The sequence below is a fragment of the Triticum urartu genome, chromosome 3A, assembly GCF_056163025.1.
Source record: "Triticum urartu cultivar PI428250 chromosome 3A, HENAU_Tu73, whole genome shotgun sequence".
Lineage (NCBI taxonomy): Eukaryota > Viridiplantae > Streptophyta > Magnoliopsida > Poales > Poaceae > Triticum > Triticum urartu.
The window spans coordinates 59996462-60019113 of record NC_141875.1 but is presented as its reverse complement, the minus strand read 5'-3'; the positions used below and the strand labels follow the sequence as shown (position 1 = coordinate 60019113).

Below are 22652 nucleotides of genomic sequence, written 5' to 3'. Positions count from 1 at the left end.
TCCCTTTGCAGTAGAAGCACTCAGTCTCAGGCTTAGGTCCAGACTTGGGCTTCTTCACTTGAGCAGCAACTTGCTTTCCGTTCTTCTTGAAGTTCCCTTTCTTCCTTTGCCCTTTTTCTTGAAACTAGTGGTCTTGTTAACGATCAACACTTGATACTCCTGATTTCTACCTCCGCAGCCTTTCGCATTGGGAAGAGCTCCGGAATTGTCTTATCCATCCCTTGCATATTGTAGTTCATCATGAAGCTTTTGTAGCTTGGTGGCAGTGATTGAAGAACTCTGTCAATGACACTATCATCAGGAAGATTAACTCCCTGTTGAGTCAAGTGGTTGTGGTACCCAGACATTCTGAGTATATGTTCACTGACAGAACTATTCTCCTCCATTTTGCAGCTATAGAATTTATTGGAGACTTCATATCTCTCAATTCGGGCATTTTCTTGAAATGTTAACTTCAATTCTTGGAACATCTCATATGCCCCATGACATTCAAACGTCGTTGAAGTCCCGATTCTAAGCCGTACAGCATGGTACCCTAAACTATCGAGTAGTCATCAGCTTTGTTCTGCCAGACGTTCACAACGTCCGGAGTTGCTCCTGCAATGGGTCTTGCACCTAGTGGTGCTTCCAGGACGTAATTCTTTTATGCAGCAATGAGGATAATCCTCAAGTTATGGAACCAGTCCATGTAGTTGTGACCATCATCTCTCAACTTAGCTTTCTCTAGGAACGCATTAAAATTCAAGGGAACGGTAGCACGGGCCATTGATCTACAACAACATAGACATGCAAATACTATCAGGTACTAAGTTCATGATAAATTAAAGTTCAATTAATCATATTACTTAAGAACTTCCACTTAGATAGACATCCCACTAGTCATCTAAATGATCACGTGATCCATATCAACTAAACCATGTCCGATCATCACATGATATGGAGTAGTTTTCAATGGTGAACATCACTATGTTGATCATATCTACTATATAATTCACGTTCGACCTTTCGGTCTCGGTGTTCTGAGTCCATATCTGCATATGCTAGGCTCGTCAAGTTTAACCCGAGTATTCTGCACGTGCAAAACTGGCTTGCACCCGTTGTATGTGAACGTAGAGCTTATCACACCTGATCATCATGTGGTGTCTCGGCACAATGAACTGTAGCAACGGTGCAATATCTGGGAGAACACTTGTACCTTGAAATTTAGTCAAGGATCATCTTACAGTGCTACCGCCGTACTAAGAAAAATAAGATGCATAAAAGATAAACATCACATGCAAACAAAATAAGTGATATGATATGGCCATCATCATCTTGTGCCTTTGATCTCCATCTCCAAAGCACCGTCATGATCACCATCGTCACTGGCTTGACACCTTGATCTCCATCGTAGCATCGTTGTCGTCTCGCCAACTATTGCTTCTACGACTATCTCTATCGCTTAGTGATAAAGTAAAGCAATTACATGGCAATTGCATTTCATACAATAAAGCGACAACCATAAGGCTCCTGCCAGTTGCCGATAAATTTTACAAAACATGATCATCTCATACAACAATTTATATCTCATCACATCTTGACCATATCACATCACAACATTGTAGCGACCCGACCTCAGACGGTCAAGTCTCTGTGTATCTGTGCTATCCCCGGATCAGTATGCTTGCACACACAGTACATCAATGTATATATCAAAGTGCAATCACATGTATAAGTAATGAAAAACTGATATATACCTTAAGAATCTCAGCGGAAACAGGCAAACGGGTGTGGAGTCCCATCAACGCCATCGGCAAGTTGAGTGCGGACCGTAACTCTATCGTATCACTTACTTGTCGGATAATACCTGCAACATAATATGTTGCAGCCATGTAGGTCAGTACATTGAATGTACTGGCAAGTCACACCACAAGAGATGAATAAATGTCCTATTTATACATGCAATATGGCTGGTGGATGGTTCTAAATTTAATTTGCATAAATCTGATTTTTCCCTATCATCAAAAGAATATCTTATTGTTACTACATAATTCATCATAATATGATTGAGATGGTTGCTCCATTCAATCTATACCCAAATTCATTAAAACCCATTAGATTATTTAGAGTGATGAGATTGCTCAATTCCCACTTTCCAGATGCTCAAATTGTCTATAACCGGGGACACGGATAATCGATTAGTTTTACACTCTACAGAGTTTTGCACACTTTTCCCCACAAGACTCGATCACCTCCTTTGTAGTCCTCGCACTGCCTGGTGTTTGAGAACCGGAAGATCGAGACATAGTCTTTCTGAAGTGTTCCCTCTTAACCCTGGGTAGACCGGTACACCTACATATATAACTACATCTGCTAGTCTACCACTGTAAGAGGTCACACAACGTACTCAACTAAGCCAGAGCCCATAATAGCTTGTGGCTGTGCAGGTAAGATTCTAGTCATGAAAAGTCGATGAATCCCTTTGAGCCTGGGTGGCAGTCCATAGGGTGATCACACGGGTACTCCGGGATCCCCTGGGCAAGTCCACTGGTTTCTCCAGGGTGCCCCTTACCAATCCACCCAGATGTGTGTTAATGTTGCCACCTTAAGGTTACCCTTAATTATTATATCACTCGCAACTTTCACGATCTCACATACCAATCCCCGTCTACAATGGCATAGCAAAAATCCCTACAACGTTGGCGACAAAGAAGTAAATGCTCAGCCCTACCTCATTGCACTACTAGGTTTATAATATAGCCAACTAACATATTCATGAAACCCTACATCAAAGGACTAAATGCATATATAAAACATAGGTATAAAAAAATATGATCAAGATGTAACTTTCCTTGTACTGTTGATGAAGATGAAATATTCTATTGAGTCGTCTCTCCTTCTCGTTACGATATATCTAACAATATAAGAAAGTACTTTAACACACAACAACATCCAAATAAGGATCCAAATAAAATATTCAAATTACAATACAAAATAAAAAACATTCCTACATAAGTTGTTAGGACTTGGTTACGGGTTGAGATAAGATCAAGAATGAAAATATAACATAGGTTTTGTTCTAGGGTTGGGCAAAAGTGAATATCACGGGCTGAAGAGTTGTGAGGCAAGGTTCTACGACAAAGTCTATAATGAAAATGGTAGATGGAGTTTGTGGCACAAAGATTTATGTTACAAAACGTATGTAACATCTCGTGAAGTTTAAATTTGTATAATGATAGCATATGACCAGAGAGGTTCCTCGTGATCTTCTCAAGAAAGTTGAATCAAGAATCAAATTAAACTAATGATGAAATTGAATTACGATAAAAGAAAAACTATATGAAGTGTTATGGTTGAAACAGTGGCTAGACATAGGTGAATAATTAGGAAAAAATCTAACAACAAGATATGGACCGAAGGATCAATTTTGCTGTAGGAAACATTTTCAACAGAATTACAGATTAATATATATAGAAAAAAATACTCAAATAAAAATTTTAAATTGTTGTCAAATTTAATTTACCAAAAGTGAAATATTTTCGTCTCATGATAAACTTCGTGTTTCAATGAATCCGTGGATATAAAATTTGTCGAATTCAGACTTACGGTCTAGGAGATATGAATTTCCGAAGTTTGGGTATTTTTCTGAAAAACAATTATGGGATTTACACAGTGCTCACCGGAGTTAGTCGCCGGAGTTGGGGAAAAAGGTCGCCGGAGTTGAGGAAGAAGGCCCCCAACATCAAATAGTAGCACAACGGTGAAGAGGTCGACAAGGGGAGTCCTTCGAATAAGATCACATGCTCGGACTTGTCCCGTGGCGGCGTGGAGCGGCCACCGGAGTTTCCGAACTCCGACGAGCAATTGCTCGCAAAGGAGGAGGTTCAGAGAGGGATGTTCGGATGGGCTAGTGAGTGGCTTCGAGGCTCTCATCTGGGTACCTTTTATAGGAGCAGGGGAGATTATAATTCAAGTAAGGGCGTTCGTCCACATTATGGCGTTAATGGCGAACGTTACTACGCTCTAGGTGGCCATTAGGGCGCGGTTTAGTGTGGGTAACGGAAGGGAAGAAGTTAGGGCGGAGTGAGAGATCCATTCGAGAAAATCGGCTATTTGCCACTTTCGTTATTGGGCTTCACAAAACTGCCACTCTCAACATTGGCTTCGCAAAAATGTCATCCAGCCCGTGTGCACTTTGATTATCATGCCATTTCCTCTTTTCCATTGCTTTCCTTTTTCTTTTCCCATTTTCTGCCACCTGAAGAGACCAAAATACCCCTAGGCTGTTTCAACCTTATCTGATGCATGTGTGGTTGGGTCGGATTGCTCTGACCTCTGAGGCGCTCGTCCTTGTCTCCGCCATAGCCTGCCGCCGTAGCTTACTGATGCCAGTGCGAGCCACAGTAGCTCACCGGCCTGGCTCCCCCACGCCTACGCCAACAACCGTAGCTCGCCGCCGCTCGCTGTTGCTAGCCCAAGCCTGTGCGCGCCGGTGGAGCTCGCCGTCGCCTTGCTTATGCCTGCTCGAGCTCTCGTAGCTCGTCGCCGGTGCTCGTCCAAGTCTGCACGAGCGGGAATAGCTCGCCCTCGCCTCTCTGATGCCTGCACGAGCCGCCGCAGGTCGCCGCCTAGGCCCTGCGCGAGCAATCATAGCTCGCCCTTGCCTGCGTGTTGGCGGAGCTCGCCACGCGGCATGCTAGAGAGGTGCGCCAGCGACTTCGTGTCCCTGAACACCAGCACCATGGCGACATCAACTGGAGGCCCTTTTGATGGTCCGTGAGGAGGAGACGAACGCGTGTGCAGGTGCTGAAAATGTAGAATGCAAGCAACATGTACATCATGTTTGATGTAAGCATTTACTTGTTCTGCAATTTGGAAATTACATTAAGAATAGCATGTCACGTTTTGTTTCATGGCCTCGATCAACTAAGCAATAATACAGGAAAGAAATGCCACAAATTTCAGTCTATAAGCTACTTGCTGCAACCTGTTCTGCTGCACTTGTTGTAGCTTGTTCAAGGACAGGAAATGGAATTGTAGCGTGTAGTGGCAAAAACATGTAGACCTCAAATTTTAGTATATTGGCAAAGGAGATACATGTAAATACTACAACCATGATTCAGAGATTAATGCACGGGAGAAGTTAGTAGAACATAAAATCAAGAGGCACACGAACAAATCATAAGGAGAAGCTAGCTGGTGCTAGTAGTTATTCTAGTGTCTCATAGTACAAGGGGAAAAGCAGTGCGTCCTCGCTCCTCTGTTCTAGAGAGGAAGCCAGATAAGTATGCCACACAGATCCACTAGATGTTTCAGAGAGTAAGTGAGTGAGTGCACACGGTTGAAAAAACAAGAAAAGAAGAAATAAAACATAAGCTCACTGACTTTGACCATCCTTGGCAATGTATCAGATTATTAACTTACAGATGGCCTTTGCCTACATCATAGATTAATCTGAAGCGGGTTCACATCTCACAAAATAAAACGACTGTTCATAGATAAAACTGAAACGAGTTCACAGCTCAAAAAATATAGCTCACGACTCACGGAAATTGGAGAAACTGAGTTCACATAGAAGAAAACTACTTGTGAGTTCACATCTCAAATAACTATAACATCAATTGCATAGAGATCATTAATCCAATCTGTAGCTTCCTCTTTGGAGTCAACTTCTTTGCTGGAGCTGCAGTGGGCATCCTCTCTGGAGTAGTTGTTGTGCCTTGTGAAGAAGTACCCTCTCCCAGCAAGAAAGCAAGGCGGCTGCACATATATGTGTTATCACCATGAGATGAATATTTTGCTTCTCATTTTTATATTATTCAACATAGAGATATTTGTCGTTGTTGATTACCTTCTAGTGACCATGCCTGGGCTGTCTTGTAGTATTTGTTCTCTAGTTGGCCTTTGCGGAGTGCTAGGTTCGGCTGGCCTAGCTTTTGTAACGTTCTTTCTAGGCTTCCTCTTCCTGCAAATTAGACAAAAAAATATTTTACCATGAGGTGATAATTTAAGCTTTGATATATAGAAAGAAAAAACACTTGCCTCTTTTTGGTTCCATTCAGTGGGCACTTGTAACTAGCTTGTCTATGACCCTTTTCACCACATTTCTTGCAAGTCACTGGGCCTCCAATCATTTTCTTCCCCTTAGAATTCGTTGGAGCAGTGCTACCATCATTGGAGCCATCATTGACACCATCATTGGCGCCTTTCTTCTTGTGGACACCTTCAAGACACCCTTTGATCCTCAATTTTCTGTTCCTTCCTTTATTTCTTTTTGCAAGTGGTGCCCCCACGGAAAATGGCAGCTCCACCCGTGGCCACTGTGATTTATTTGTCATTGGCTGAATCTCTCTCCTGTAAGCCGCCTTGAATCTGTCCACAGAGTAGTACTCGTGCACAAACTGCTCAAGGTCTACTCTCTTTTGTGAGGTCACAAATGCCAAGACATGTTGACAAGGCTTACTAGTGTGCTGCCATTCAAGACAAGTACATGTTTGTTGATTTAGCTTCACAATATGCCTTTCACAATTCTTGCTATTGTCCCACACCTCTGCACTCCAATTGGCAGATTCCACAACTTTCAAATGCCCCAAACATCTTGTATTTGCCCTCAGCTGAACCATAATTGTCGGCAGTATCCGTCCAGATAGAAGTCTTTCTCCAATCCTTCTACTCTTCCTCCACAAAAGCATGATCATCTCTCTAATATTGTCAGCTAGTTCAGCAACATGTAAGTCCTTAATGTCCCGGATCCAATTGTTAAAAACTTCTGCTACGTTATTAGTGATGTAGTCACACTTGATATCTGGATTGAAGAGACACCTCATCCACTTGAGAGTATGGTATTGACTTAGCCAGTTCCATACCTCATTTGATTCTTTAATAATTTTTGCCATATGTTCTGTGAACACCTCTTCCCTATAAGCCCTTGCTGTCGGATACATCCTTCCAAACCCATGGAACCTTTTCACAAAATTCTTCATAAGATGGTAAAAACATTCCCTTTGTTCAACATTCGGGAACACATTCTTCACCGCATTCTCCAAGCCTTTGCATGCATCTGTGCACACTGCAAGAAGTGGTGGATCTCCTATTGCCTTCTTAATCTGATTCATAAACCAAGTCCAATTGTTTTCCGTCTCAGATGCTATGAACCCAAAAGCAAGTGGATACATCCAATTGTGACCATCAACTGATGTAGCCGAGGCTAAATGGCCATTCCACCTTCCATTCAATGCAGTAGAATCTATACTTAGATGTGGCCTACATCCTTCCAGAAAACCATCAATGCATGGTTTAAGTGCACAAAAAACCGATGAAAGTACACATTACCATCTATTTCCAGTACTTCAATATCCACAACACTTCCAGGTGACCTCTTGAGTACCTGAGCCTTCCATCTATATAGCATCTCAAAACTCTCTTCCCATTTACCATTAACCTCAGCGAGAGCTTTTTCTTTTCCCCTCCAAACCGTGTCATATGAAATTGTGACAAGAGTGTTCTTCATGAAATTTTTTCTGTAATTCTTTAGCACCCATACTGGGTGAATCTCTAAGGATACTCACAGCCTTGCTAGCAACCCAGTTCTGAGATGGTGTTATGGTCTTCACCCTGCTGCTTGAAATACAATCATGTTGATCAACTAAGACCGTGACCTGCACATATATAGTTTTAGAAGGAATGGATGTTAGATAGTAAAATAGGACAGACATACGCACATACATAATTTATAATTAATAAATGGAGGTTAGACAATTATCCATATTTCACCTTTATAGTACATTTGTCATCCTGTAGGCTACCAACAATTCTCCAAGGGCAATCTTCACTTGACTTGCAGAACCCTCTAAATCTCTTCTTATCTGACTTCTCTGTGCCTAGATCAAACTCTTCATTGATGGCAAATTGTCTTATAGCTAACCTGAATTCCTTCATTGATGGATACATAGTGCCAAGGTCCATTTTTGGCTGGTCCTTATCATATGTAATCACTACTTCATTTGGTATTGCATCACTAACAGAAATGGCAGCACCTTCATTATCGGTCCCCTGCTCAAGCATTCTACGACGCTTTGATTCAGTCTTACTTTTTTCTCTCTTCCTCGTCATCCTTCAAGCCCAAAATCTCACATAGTTGATCCTCACTCACTAGTTCAATTCTACCTTCATCATCATGTGTCTCTACTATTTGTAAGTTATCCCAGTCAACTTCTATGATAGGTGGTGTTGGTTGTACAGTTGAAGAAGCCTCAACCAATAAATATGGATTATCAATACTAGTACTGCTACCAAGCGCGACCTCCGAATCATGCCTATTCCAGACAATTAGGAAAATATGAACACAAGACTGAGTTAGTGATCAGATTTCCACAATGCATGTATCTAGCTCAACTTTGATTATGACAATGCGAAAAATATGTGTAATCATCCTCTAGTTCCTCAAACATAATTTACTACTCCCTCTGTAATTAAGTTTACATTATGAACACTACTTCTGTTGTAAATTGACAGCCTATCACTACCACCAGGATAACAATGAATAAACTACCTCTGTTTAATTAATGCTTACATTATGAGCGCTACTTCTGTTGTAAATTCTTCTCAATAAGATGGTATATCATCATTCATATTTATACATCAATGGTTATCAATAGGGAGTAGATCATGGATGATGAATGTGCTGCCCACAGATTCCATAAGTCACATGAGGAGCTTTGTTGAACTGGAGTCAAACGAACAAACCAAGGGAAAGGTAAAACGTAATACCGTCCAGAAAGATTGGGTTCCATGTCGCCACTACGGTACTGGGTGACGGGCAGCACGCGACGCCGAGGAGATCGGCGGCACGCGACGCCAGGGAGATTGGCGGCACACGGCGTTGAGGCAAATAGCGGCGTCACGACGTCTAGGAGATGGGGGCAGCGTCCAGCGATTGACCCAAGAAGTCCTGGCGACCAGGGATGCGGCAAGCACGGTATTCACGGTGGGCAGCACGCACTTGTCCTCTTCAAGTGTTGATCTGATGCCAAAGGACGTGAAGATAGCTACAGCGGTACTTCGGTCCTTTCAGGTGCCAGAAAATGGAAAAGAAAAATAAAGCAATGAAAAAAGAAAAAATGGCATGGTAATCAAAGTGCATACGAACTGGGTGGCATTTTTGCGAAGCCAATGTTGAGAGTGGCAGTTTGGCGAAGCCCGATATTGAAAGTGGCAAATAGCCGATTTTCTCGGATCCGTTCAGAGGGGTTTTGAGCGAGGGAGAGGAAGAGGAGGGGAGGAAGAGGTGGAGGCATCCATGGTTGTTCTCTGTACGTTCTAGGTTCTGTAGATGCACATGGGGAAGAAGAAGATGAGGTGGGCTGGGCAAGAGAGGGAATAAGTGGGCCAAGCCCAATTTGGTTTGGAGGGAGCAAATAACCTGTGGGTTTCAAAAAAAATTACAAATGAACAAGAGGAAGATGGACTTGGTCCAGTACGTGTACAAAAGTTTACTTACAATAGAAAAATAAAATGTTTACATTATTCTCAATATTATTTAGAGTTCTGCAAATTCACAAAATTATAATTGTGCCATATTAAATATTTTCAAATATATTTTTGGAGAATTCACATTATCTCTCTCATTAAATTTTATTTGAATAATTCGGAAATATTTAAACGACAGTAAAACTCCAAATAATATCATATTTCAATTGGAACTTTAAAATCCAAACAAACTCCATATGAAATATTCATCCACCACATTTGAGAAAGTCATCTTATTCTCACTCCAAAATTGTGATTGTGGCTTTCAATATTTCAAAAAGAGTCAAACAAAAAATAAAGCCCTTTGATTCTCTTGAATAAACTTCCCCAACCATAGTTTTCTTTATTGGACAAAATGTTACCCAACTTTTATAACATGATTAGAAAAAGTTTTAAACAAGAACTCAAAAGGTTTGAATTCTCGTGAAAATAAAATAATTGCACACAATCCATCATGCAACAATCAAACAAACAATCCTATTTATTTATTTAATATAACATTCCAAAATATAGAATTTTGGGATGTTACAAACCTACCACACTTAAAATGAATCTCATCCTCGAGATTCGGAAAGGCTAGAAAGAAAAGGTTAGGGTTGTGGTCTCCTTGCAATTCCATTGATCATCATGAAGGTCTCGGGTGCTACCACACTTAAAATAAACTCATGCACCACCTCTATAGTGTTGACAACACATTTCTCCTCAAATTTCTTATAATAACTCCTTCATTTATGCTCTCCTGTTAGAGGCATAACATTTCCTTCAATATCCTGGGTCTTTGCATCAAAATGAAATTCTTCCGAGACTGGATCTTCTCATCTGACAGGTCTAGCGCCAATGCTAAACAACTATCGAAAAATCTCATGGAGGTCTGCCATTACTGGTTCCCTGCAAGAAATGGGTCTTGGCTTCATTCTCACCGTGTAACCTACTATTGGCAATAGCCACCATGTACATGGGTTTATCATCATGCCATTCTAAGGCTTAATCAAGGCTTCAATGGGCGTCGACACTTTACTGTGGGTAAGTCACTCAGATTTACCATTCCAAATAACAAGAGCGAATGATAAGAGTAAGTCGTCATGGTGGCCAAGCCATGTCGCACCCAAATCATTACCCTGTATAAGGTTTAGTGAATCTTGCATCCTAACACTCGGGCATCCTCAGAGGCATTCCAGATTTCTCTTGTCCATGAACTGGGTTAGGATAAATCCATCGATTCTCCAAGCCAAACAGAAACAGCTATCGTTTCACCAAAACCCTCTGGTTTTACGTATCCTCCTATGAAATAGCTATAACTTGATCGGTAGACGTTTCATGGATCCTTCATAATTCTTCCTTCAACAAGACTATGCTTGTTCCTCGGTAAATCCTGCGCTTGTGGGTTATGGCCCACTTCAACACTTGTATAGCTTTTACTCATCCTTGGAGTTACAACTGATCCATATTCTCCGGTAATTCTCATACCACTTCATTTCCTGCATCTCCTTGTGGTAACCAACATAACAAAATCAAACTGCAACTTATTTTTGTCCAGCTCCTTTCTACGGATCGGCATGAACAACACATTTATTTCTCCTTTGACCCTGTGGTTTTACGAAATACTACCACACTTAAAATGAATTGTACTAATTCATCCCTAGACCATATTTCTCATATCCTCGAAAATGGTCAAAATCTAAGAGAGTGGCAACTCTTACAATTCAACATGGCACTGATGATTCAACTTTATTGATCCATGAAATATTACATTCTCCAAGACTTCCATTACATAGGTCAACTCAACCTACTCATGAAAATAAAATTGCTTCCTACTACTTATTACTGATATCATAATCTCGACCACTTAGTTTTAGCTTTCTTTTGATCCGAACATTCCCTAGCATAATGTCCCACTTCCTTACAACGAAAGCAAATGGCTTCCGACTTGTCTCGAGGCTTCCTTGTGATTTTCTGGACTCCTTGGGTTCTTGGCTTCTTGTCCGAACATTCATGGTAGTAGTGCCATGAGTTCTTGCACCTGAAACATGTGATATGACTCAGGTCCTTTGCAGAAATAGGGTTACTCTGGGGAGGTATGCGTTTCCTCTTCGGGGACTTCTTCGTACCGATCAGGGCTTCTATTTCATGTGGATCAAATTCCACTTCTTCTATCGGGAAGTATTCTGGATTCTCTTTTCTTTCCTTGGTGCAGTACTGTGAAAAATGTCCTTTTCCCCCACATGAATAGCAGGCTTTGGAATAAAATCTGGTTAGGCCTTCTCCATCAGGGTCTTTAACATCGTCCTTCGTCACAGGTTCTTTCATACCTTCTCGGAGGGCTTCCTTCATTCCTTCCTTCTGCTTCCGGGTAGTTTGTTGTACCACGGGATAAATGTGACACTGAGCAGCATAGTGATCCGTTCCTTCACATAAGAAACATGTAACCTGCCAAGTTGGGCATTCTGCGGCTGGGTGATTTTCTTCACAATGTGGGCATCCGTCCTTGTGTTCTTTATGGGTGTGTCCAATTTCTCCGCAAATCTTACATGCACAAGGTTTTCTTCATCAGCTTACAATCATAGGGCTTCTGGGTAAGATGAGACCTTAGCAGAGTCGTCTTGAATTCTTCCCAAGTCTTTGCTCCATTTCATCCTTGTATGGCTTGATGCATTTTCCACCATGTTGTGGCACTTCCTTCAAAGTACTGAAGAGCGTATGGTAGTTCATCCTTTCTTTCAACAAGGTTGATCCTCAGGTGATTCTCCATGTTACGAATCCATTGCTCGGTCTCCAACTGAGTCTTGGGTCCCGAGAATTTGAGTCCATCTTCATTCATCATCTATTGGATCCAAGGGTTTTGAGATGAGATAGAGTTGGAGGAATAGAGAGATACACACATCGCACATGTCAATCATGATTCACACATTCATTCAATCAAACATTAATATAGTACTACCACCCACATAAGTTGGTATGGTCAGATACTCAAATTGTAAACGTTCAAACTTATTTTCTCATGGTGGTCTACTACTAAACTAACTTCTCCAGATCTTGGTTCTGGTCTCCATGGGGCTTCTTCTGCTTGTGTTGGATATTCTCCAGTTCTTCAGCCAGATAATCTCTGTCGAGACGGAGTTTCCTGTGGCGTCCCAGTATGTCTTGGAGTTGATTCTTGAGCTTCTGGATCTCAACATCTTTGGCATGAGCTATGGTCCTGATGTTCTCCATTTCCTGACGAAGTTTCCGAAACTCTCCATCGGCCTCATCTGGATCAAGAGTACGCAGGACGTCACCAACCTGAACGTGTGCAGATCACAGAGGTGCCGTGCGTTCGGTACTTGATCGGTTGGATCGCGAAGACGTTCGACTACATCAACCGCGTTTCATAACGCTTCCCCTTTCGGTGTACGATGGTACGTAGACATACTCTTCCCCTCTTGTTGATGCGCATCTCCTAGATAGATCTTGCGTGATCATAGGAATTTTTTTGAAATACTGCGTTCCCCAATAGTGGCATCCGAGCCAGGTCTATGCGTAGATGTATATGCACGATTAGAACACAAAGGAGTTGTGGGCATGGGTATATACATATTGCTTGCCGTCACTAGTTGATTCTTGATTCAGCAGTATTATTGGATGAAGTGGCTCAGACCGACATTACGCGTACGCTTACGCGAGACTGGTTGTACCAACGCGCTTCGGACACAGGTGGCTAGTGGGTGTATGTTTCTCCAACTTTAGTTGAATCAATTTCAATGAACAGGGTTCTTTCTGAAGATCAAAAAGCAATCACTATACTACATTATGGTTTTTGATGCATAGGTAAGAACGGTTCTTGCTAAGCCCGTAGCAGCCACGTAAAACTTGCAACAACAAAGTAGAGGACATCTAACTTGTTTTTGCAGGGCATGTTGTGATGTGATATGGTCAAGACGTGATTATATAAATTGTTGTATGAGATGATCATGTTTTTTAACAAAGTTATCGGCAACTGGCAGGAGCCATATGGTTGTTGCTTTATTATATGAAATGCAATTGCCATGTAATTGCTTCACTTTATCACTAAGCGGTAGAGATAGTCGTAGAAGCAATAGTTGGCGAGACGACAACGATGCTACGATGGAGATCAAGGTGTCAAGCCGGTGACGATGGTGATCAGCGGTGCTTTGGAGATTGAGATCAAAGGCACAAGATGATGATGGCCATATCATATCACTTATATTGATTGCATGTGATGTTTATCCTTTATGCATCTTATTTTGCTTAGTACAGCGGTAGCATTATAAGATGATCTCTCACTAAATATCAAGGTATAAGTGTTCTCCCTGAGTATGCACCGTTTCTACAGTTCGTCGTGCCGAGACACCACATGATGATCGGGTGTGATAAGCTCTACGTTCACATACAACGGGTGCAAGCCAGTTTTGCACAAGCAGAATACTCGGGTTAAACTTGACGAGCCTAGCGTATGCAGATATGGCCTCGGAACACTGAGACCGAAAGGTCGAGCGTGAATCATATAGTAGATATGATCAACATAGTGATGTTCACCATTGAAAACTACTCCATCTCACGTGATGATCGGACATGGTTTAGGTGATATGGATGACGTGATCATTTAGATGATTAGAGGGATATCTATCTAAGCGGGAGTTCTTAAGTAATATGATTAATTGAACTTTAATTTGTCATGAACTTAGTACCTGATAGTATTTTCCATGTCTATGTTGTTGTAGATATATGGCCCGTGTTGTTGTTCCATTGAATTTTAATGCGTTCCTAGAGAAAGCTAAGTTGAAAGATGATGGTAGCAATTACACGGACTGGGTCCGTAACTTGAGGATTATCCTCATTGCTGCATAGAAGAATTTCGTCCTGGAAGCACTGCTGGGTGACAAGCCTACTGCAGATGCTGCTGAAAACGTTAAGAACATCTGGCAGAGCAAAGCTGATGACTACTCGATAGTTCAGTATGCCATGCTTTACGGCTTAGAACCGGGACTTCAACGACGTTTTGAACGTCACGGAGTATATGAGATGTTCCGAGAGTTGAATTTAATATTTCAAGAAAATGCCCGGAGTGAGAGATATGAAGTCTCCAATAAGTTCTAGAGCTGCAAAATGGAAGAGAATAGTTCTGTCAGTGAACATATACTCAGAATGTCTGGGTACCACAACCACTTGACTCAGCTGGGAGTTAATCTTCCTGATGATAGTGTCATTGACAGAGTTCTTCAATCACTGCCACCAAGCTACAACTGCTTCATGATGAACTATAATATGCAAGGGATGGATAAGACAATTCCTAAGCTCTTCGCAATGCTTAAGGCTGCGGAGGTAGAAATCAAGAAGGAGCATCAAGTGTTGATGGTCAACAAGACCACCAGTTTTAAGAAGAAGGGCAAAGGGAAGAAGGGGAACTTCAAGAAGAACGGCAAGCAAGTTGCTGCTCAAGTGAAGAAGCCCAAGTCTGGACCTAAGCCCGAGACTAAGTGCTTCTACTGCAAAGGGAGTGGTCACAGGAAGCGGAACTACCCCAAGTATTTGGTGGATAAGAAGGACGGCAAAGTGAAAAGTATATTTGATATACATGTTATTGATGTGTACCTTACTAATGCTCGCAGTAGCGCCTGGGTATTTGATACTGGTTCTGTTGCTAATATTTGCAGCTCGAAACAGGGGCTATGGATTAAGCGAAGATTGGTTAAGGACGAGGTGACGATGCGCGTGGGAAATGGTTCCAAAGTCGATGTGATTGCCGTCGGCATGCTACCTGTACATCTACCTTCGGGAATAGTTTTAGACCTGAGTAATTGTTATTTGGTGCTAGCGTTAAGCATGAACATTATATCTGGATCTTGTTTGATGCGAGACAATTATTCATTTAAATCAGAGAATAATGGTTGTTCTATTTATATGAGTAATATCTTTTATGGTCATGCACCCTTGATGAGTGGTCTATATTTACTTAATCTTGATAGTAGTGATACACATATTCATAGTATTGAAGCCAAAAGATATAAGTTTAATAATGATAGTGCAACTTATTTGTGCCACTGCCGTTTAGGTCATATTGGTGTAAAGCGCATGAAGAAACTTCATGCTGATGGGCTTTTGGAACCACTTGATTATGAATCACTTGATGCTTGCAAACCATGCCTCACCGGCAAGATGACTAAGACTCCATTCTTCGGAACAATGGAACGAGCAACAGACTTATTGGAAATTATACATACTGATGTATGTGGTCCGATAAGTGTTGATGCTCGTGGCGGGTATCTTTTTTTCTGGCCTTCACAAATGATTTGAGAAGATATGGGTATATCTACTTGATGAAACATAAGTCTGAAACATTTGAAAAGTTCAAAGAATTTTAGAGTGAAGTGGAAAATCATCGTAACAAGAAAATAAAGTTTTTACGATCTGATCATGGAGGTGAATATTTGAGTTATGAGTTTGGTCTTCATTTGAAACAATGTGGAATAGTTTCGCAACTCACGCCACCTGGAACACCACAACGTAATTGTGTGTCCAAACATCGTAACCACACTTTATTAGATATGGTGCGATCTATGATTTCTCTTACTGATTTACCGCTATCATGTTGGGGTTATGCTTTAGAGACGGCTACATTCACGTTAAATAGGGCACCATCGAAATCCGTTGAGACGACACCTTATGAACTATGGTTTGGCAAGAAACCCAAGTTGTCGTTTCTTAAAGTTTGGGGCTGTGATGCTTATGTGAAAAAGCTTCAACCTGATAAGCTCGAACCCAAATCGAAGAAATGTGTCTTCATAGGATACCCAAAAGAGACTGTTGGCTACACCTTCTATCACAGATCCAAAGGCAAGATTTTCGGTGCTCAGAATGGATCCTTTCTAGAGAAGGAGTTTCTCCCGAAAAAAGTGAGTGGGAGGAAAGTAGAAATTGATGAGGTAATTGTACCTGCTCCATTATCGGAAAGTAGTTTATCACAGAAATCAGTTCCAGTGATTCCTACACTAGTAAGTGAGTGCTACCTCTTGAGCACTGCGTTGGTTTTACCCGAAGAGGAAGGGATGATGCAGCAAAGTAGCGTAAGTATTTCCCTCAGTTTTTGAGAACCAAGGTATCAATCCAGTAGGAGGCTACGCGCGAGTCCCTCGTACCTGCACAAAACAAATAAATCCTCGCAACCAACGCGAATAGGGGTTGTCAATACCTAAACGGCCACTTACGAGAGTGAGATATGATAGATATGATAAGATAATATTTTTTGTTTTTTTGTGATAAAGATGCAAAGTAAAATAAAGGCAAAGTAAAAAAGCAAAGGAAATAACTAAGTAGTAGGAGATTAATATGATGAAGATAGACCCGGGGGCCATAGTTTCACTAGTGGCTTCTCTCGAGAGCATAAGTATTCTACGGTGGGTGAACAAATTACTGTTGAGCGATTGACAGAATTGAGCATATTTATGAGAATATCTAGGTATGATCATGTATATAGGCATCACGTCCGAGACAAGTAGACCGACTCCTGCCTGCATCTACTACTATTACTCCACTCGTCGACCGCTATCCAGCATGCATCTAGAATATTAAGTTAAAAACAGAGTAATGCCTTAAGTAAGATGACATGATGTAGAGGGATAAACTCATGCAATATGATGAAAACCCCATCTTGTTATCCTTGATGGCAACAATACAATACGTGCCTTGCTGCCCCTACTGTCACTGGGAAAGGACACCGCAAGATTGAACCCAAAGCTAAGCACTTCTCCCATTGCAAGAAAGATCAATCTAGTAGGCCAAACCAAACCGATAATTTGAAGAGACTTGCAAAGATAACCAATCATACATAAAAGAATTCAGAGAAGATTCAAATATTGTTCATAGATAGACTTGATCATAAACCCAATTCATCGGTCTCAACAAACACACCGCAAAAAGAATATTACATTGAATAGTTCTCGACAAGAGAGGGGGAGAACATTGTATTGAGATCCAAAAAGAGAGAAGAATCCATCTAGCTAATAACTATGGACCCGTAGGTCTGAGGTAAACTACTCACACTTCATCGGAGGGGCTATGGTGTTGATGTGGAAGCCCTCCGTGATCGATGCTCCCTCCGGCGGAGCTCCGGAACAGGCCCCAAGATGGGATCTCGTGGATACAGAAAGTTGCGGTGGTGGAATTAGGTTTTGGGCTCCGTATCTGATTGTTTGGGGGTACGTAGGTATATATAGGAGGAATGAGTACGTCGGTGGAGCAACAGGGGGCCCACGAGGGTGGAGGGCGCGCCTGGGGGGGAGGGGGGTAGGCGCGCCCCCTACCTCGTGGCCTCCTCTTTTGTGTCTTAACGTAGGGTCCAAGTCTCCTGGGCCTTGTTCGTTGAGAAAATCACGTTCCCGAAGGTTTCATTCCGTTTGGACTCCGTTTGATATTCCTTTTCTTCGAAACCCTAAAACAGGCAAAAAACAGCAATTCTGGGCTGGGCCTCCGGTTAATAGGTTAGTCCCAAAAATAATGTAAAAGTGGAAAATAAAGCCCAATAATGTCCAAAACAGTAGATAATATATCATGGAGCAATCAAAAATTATAGATACGTTGGAGACGTATTAAGCATCCCCAAGCTTAATTCCTTCTCGTCCTCGAGTAGGTAAATGATAAAAACAGATTTTTTTATGCGGAGTGCTACTTGGCATAATTTTAATGTAATTCTTCTTAATTGTGGTATGAATATTCAAATCCGAAAGATTCAAGACAAAAGTTTAATATTGACATAAAAATAATAATACTTCAAGTATACTCATAAAGCAATTATGTCTTCTCAAAATAACATGGCCAAAGAAAGTTATCCCTACAAAATCATATAGTCTGGCTATGTTCCATCTTCACCACACAAAATATTTAAATCATGCACAACCCCGATGACAAGCCAAGTAATTGTTTCATACTTTTGACATTCTCAAAACTTTTTCAATTTTCACGCAATACATGAGCGTGAGCCATGGACATAGCACTATAGGTGGAATAGAATGGTGGTTTTGGAGAAGACAAAAAGGGAGAAGATAGTCTCACATCAACTAGGCGTATCAACGGGCTATGGAGATGCCCATCAATAGATATCAATGTGAGTGAGTAGGGATTGCCATGCAACGGATGCACTAGAGCTATAAGTATATGAAAGCTCAAAAAGAAACTAAGTGGGTGTGCATCCAACTTGCTTGCTCATGAAGACCTAGGGAAATTTGAGGAAGACCATCATTGGAATATACAAGCCAAGTTCTATAATGAAAAATTCCCACTAATATATGAAAGTGATAACATGAGAGACTCTCTACTATGAATATCATGGTGCTACTTTGAAGCACAAGTGTGGTAAAAGGATAGTAACATTGTCCCTTCTCTCTTTTTCTCTCATTTTTGTTTTATTTGGGCCTTTTTATGGCCTCTTTTCTTTCTTTCTTTTTTTATTTTTCGTTCGGAGTCTCATCCTGACTTGTGGGGGAATCATAGTATCCATCATCCTTTCCTCACTGGGACAATGCTCTAATAATGATGATCATCACACTTTTATTTTTCTTACAACTCAACAATTACAACTCGATACTTAGAACAAAATATGACTCTATATGAATGCCTCCGGCGGTGTACCGGGATATGCAATGACTCAAGAGTGACACGTATGAAAGAATTATGAATGGTGGTTTTGCCACAAATATGATGTCAACTACATGATCATGCTAAGCAATATGACAATGATGGAGTGTGTCATAATAAACGGAATGGTGGAAAGTTGCATGGCAATATATCTCGGAATGGCTATGGAAATGCCATAATAGGTAGGTATGGTGGCTGTTTTGAGGAAGGTATATGGTGGGTGTATGATACCGGCGAAAGGTGCGCGGTATTAGAGAGGCTAGCAATGGGGGAAGGAAGAAGAGTGCGTATAATCCATGGACTCAACATTAGTCATAAAGAACTCGTATACTTATTACAAAAATCGATAAGTTATCAAAGCAAAGTATTACGCGCATGCTCCTAGGGGGATAGATTGGTAGGAAAAGACCATCGCTCGTCCCCGACCGCCACTCATAAGGAAGACAATCAAAAAATAAATCATGCTCCGACTTCATCACATAACGGTTCACCATACGTGCATGCTACAGGAATCACAAACTTTAACACAAGTATTTCTCAAATTCACAACTACTCAACTAGCACAACTTTAATATCACCATCTTTATATCTCAAAACAATTATCAAGCATCAAACTTCTCATAGTATTCAACACACTCATAAGAAAGTTTTATTACTAATCTTGTATACCAAGCATATTAGGATTTTAAGAAAATTACCATGATATTTAAGACTCTCAAAATAATCTAAGTGAAGCATGAGAGATCAATAGTTTCTATAAAACAATTCCACCACCATGCTCTAAAAGATATAAGTGAAGTACTAGAGCAAAACTATATAACTCAAAAGATATAAGCGAAGCACATAGAGTATTCTAACAAATTCCAAATCATGTATGGCTCTATCAAAAGGTGTGTACACCAAGGATTATTGTGGTAAACTAAAAAGCAAAGACTCAAATCATACAAGACGCTCCAAGAAAAACTCATATCATGTGGCGAATAAAAATATAGCTCCAAGTAAAGTTACCGATAGAAGTAGACGAAAGAGGGGATGCCTTCTGGGGCATCCCCGAGCTTTGGATTTTAGGTGTCCTTACATTATCTTGGGGGTGCCATGGGCATCCCAATCTTAGGCTCTTGCCACTCCTTGTTCCATAATCCATCAAATCTTTACCCAAAACTTGAAAACTTCACAACACAAAACTTAAAGTAGAAAATCTCGTGAGCTCCGTTAGCGAAAGAAAATAAAAGACCACTTCAAGGTACTGTAATTAACTCATTATTTATTTATATTGGTGTTATACCTACTGTATTCCAACTTCTCTAAGGTTTATAAACTATTTTACTAGCCATAGATTCATCAAAATAAGCAAACAACACACGAAAAACAGAATCTGTCAAAAACATAAAAGTCTGTAGTAATCTGTAGCTAGCGCAAGATCTGGAACCCCAAAAATTCTAAAATAAATTGCTGGACGTGAGGAATTTATCTATTAATCATCTGCAAAAATAATTAACTAAATATCACTTTCCAAATAAAAATGTCAGCAGTTCTCGTGAGCGCTAAAGTTTCTGTTTTTTACAGCAAGTGTAACAAGACTTTCCCCAAGTCTTCCCAACGGTTCTACTTGGAACAAACACTAATTAAACACAAAAAACACAACCAAAAAAGAGGCTAGATAAATTATTTATTACTAAACAGGAGCAAAAAGTAAGGAATAAAAATAAAATTGGGTTGCCTCCCAACAAGCGCTATCGTTTAACGCCCCTAGCTAGGCATAACAAGCAAGGATAGATCTAGGTATTGCCATCTTTGGTAGGCAATTCTTCAATGAGGCATCTACAATCTTTAGGAATTTATTCCTTTTTATTGATTATCAAATTTTTAGGCACAAGATCGAAAAAATCATTTGTAATAAATGGTTCCTTAATGATAGCAAAAGGATTGGGATGAACACTTATAGATTTGAGATCCGCAGTTTCCTTACGAGAGGATTCACCCTTATTCTTAGGAACATACATAAGCTTGGCAATTTTAGCGGGAGGACTTGGAGTGTTCTTTTTGGAAGAAAAAGCGGTTCCCAAGTTGGTAATAATATCCTCAAGTTTATCAATTCTAGTGGAATCGTGATTTATTTTCTCATTAACTATGGGTTCCTTCTCTTTAATATTTTTCAAAGTGACTCTTACTTTAGATCCATATTGAGAGATTCGGTTGTGAATCTTTTTATCCAAATTTTCAATTAACTCTACTGTGGCAACCTTATTTTCAATAATTTTAAGCCTTTGCATTACATGCTCCAAAGTTAATACAGTTCCATTAACCAAAAGAGGGGGTGAGCCAAACAAATCTATCATAGCATTATAAGAATCAAAAGTATGGCTACCCAAGAAGTTCCCTTCGGTAATAGTATCAATGATATATCTGTGCCAGGGAGTTATGCCTACATAAAAATTGCGAAGAATGGAAGTAGATTGCTTCTGGGTAGATCTATTTTGAGCATTGCAAATTCTATACCAAGCATCTTTTAGATTTTCTCCATCCCTTTGCTTAAAATTTAGAATTTCACTCTCGGGAGATAACGGAGAAGATAAGGGACTAGCCATAACGACAAGCAAGCAAACTAACACAAGCAAACAAAAAGCAAACGGGCAAAAAGAGGCACATAGAGAAAGAGAGGGAGGATAGAGAGAGAGGGCGAATAAAACGGCAAGGGTGAAGTGGGGGAGAGGAAAACGAGAGGCAAATGGAAAATAATGTAATGCGGGAGATAAGGGTATGTGATGGGTACTTGGTATGTTGACTTTTGCGTAGACCTCCCTGGCAACGGCGCCAGAAATCCTTCTTGCTACCTCTTGAGCACTGCGTTGGTTTTCCCCGAAGAGGAAGGGATGATGCAGCAAAGTAGCGTAAGTATTTCCCTCAGTTTTTGAGAACCAAGGTATCAATCCAGTAGGAGGCTATGCACGACTCCCTCGTACCTGCCCAAAACAAATAAATCCTCGCAACCAACGCGAATAGGGGTTGTCAATCCCTAAACGGCCACTTACGAGAGTGAGATATGATAGATATGATAAGATAATATTTTTGGTATTTTTGTGATAAAGATGCAAACTAAAATAAAGGCAAAGTAAAAAGGCAAAGGAAATAACTAAGTAGTAGGAGATTAATATGATGAAGATAGACCCGGGGGCCATAGGTTTCACTAGTGGCTTCTCTCGAGAGCATAAGTATTCTACGGTGGGTGAACAAATTACTGTTGGGCAATTGACAGAACTGAGCATAGTTATGAGAATATCTAGGTATGATCATGTATATAGGCATCACGTTCGAGACAAGTAGGCCGACTCCTGCCTGCATCTACTACTATTACTCCACCCGTCGACCGCTATCCAGCATGCATCTAGAGTATTAAGTTAAAAACAGAGTAACGCCTTAAGCAAGATGACATGATGTAGAGGGATAAACTCATGCAATATTATGAAAACCCCGTCTTGTTATCCTCGATGGCAACAATACAATACGTGCCTTGCTGC

General features: G+C 40.8%; 1 long non-coding RNA gene and 1 pseudogene across 1 annotated transcript; one reads left to right on the top strand and one right to left on the bottom strand.

The window, feature by feature from the left end:
- The first annotated feature begins 4291 nt into the window (after nt 1-4291).
- On the top strand, nt 4292-9511 carry LOC147978532 (uncharacterized). The gene is made up of 2 exons (XR_015618167.1): nt 4292-4827; nt 8637-9511. It is a non-coding gene; the product is annotated as an uncharacterized LOC147978532 (long non-coding RNA).
- Nucleotides 4898-8625, bottom strand: LOC147978533 (uncharacterized; annotated as a pseudogene).
- Nucleotides 9512-22652: the final 13141 nt, after the last annotated feature.